Raw genomic sequence first — 1,134 nt, 5'->3', positions numbered from 1 at the left:
ATAATATATTAATAATATAATCAATATCTATACAGTCTATGGGTAATCCCACGCATCCCGTTATTTCTTTCCAGCTAGAATATAAAGCTTTTTTTTTTACTTTCTTGAAACCTGGGTTAAAAAAAGTCGTAGTGTAGTATGTCGTAACAAGTCCAAATTTAAAGTTCTTGTTGTAAAACAAGAAGAACCTAAAGTCCTCTGGAGAATGCGGGCATTGATCCCGCTACCTCTCACATGCTAAGCAAGCGCTCTACCATTTGAGCTAATTCCCCCTTTTCAGAAATTGTCATATTATGTTGAAAATCCATAAAAGTCATAGTATAGTATGTCAAAAAAATCATAAAAGTCATAGTATAGTATGACAAAAAATCATTAAATGTCATTAAAAAGTCATAGTATAGTATGTCGAAAAATTCATAAAAAGTCATAGTATAGTATGACAAAAAATTCATAAAAGTCATAGTATAATATTCCTAAAAAGTTGTAGTGTAGTATGTCTTAACAAGTCCAAATTTGTAGTTCTTGTTGTAAACAAGAAGAATCTAAAGTCCTCTGGAGAATGCGGGCATTGATCTCGCTACCTCTCGCATGCTAAGCAAGCACTCTACCATTTGAGCTAATTCTCCTTTTCAAAAAAAGTCATAGTATGTTGAAAAAATCGTAAGTCATAGTATAGTATGACAAAAATTCATAAATGTCATAAAATTCATTTTAGAGTATGTCAAAAATTCATAAGTCATAGTATATAGTATGACAAAAATTCATAAAAGGCATAAAAGGCATAGTATAAGATGTTGAAAAATGTCATAAAAGTCATAGTATAGTATGTCAAAAATTCATAAAAAGTAATGTAAAAAACTAAAGAAGTCTCTTGGATGAGAGACAAAACATCTGCGGAGGACCTTTTACCAAGTCCAGTTGCCCTCGGCCTAGTTATGGACTTTTGGGGTAGTAGCATGGATCAGGAACCAAAATGGACACATCTGGACTCAATGTGGGCATTGTACGGCAATATTTGACACGTTTAGAGCAAAAAGACAATTATCAGTTTATTTCCCATCTGTCAGGTATATTTGTGGACTCAGTTGGACATTGTGGACAGAAACATTGGTGGATCTTGATTCCCACCACAGG

This window comes from Etheostoma spectabile, unplaced genomic scaffold (assembly GCF_008692095.1).
Source record: "Etheostoma spectabile isolate EspeVRDwgs_2016 unplaced genomic scaffold, UIUC_Espe_1.0 scaffold00569455, whole genome shotgun sequence".
Taxonomy (NCBI): Eukaryota; Metazoa; Chordata; class Actinopteri; order Perciformes; family Percidae; genus Etheostoma; species Etheostoma spectabile.
This window is presented reverse-complemented; position numbering follows the sequence as displayed.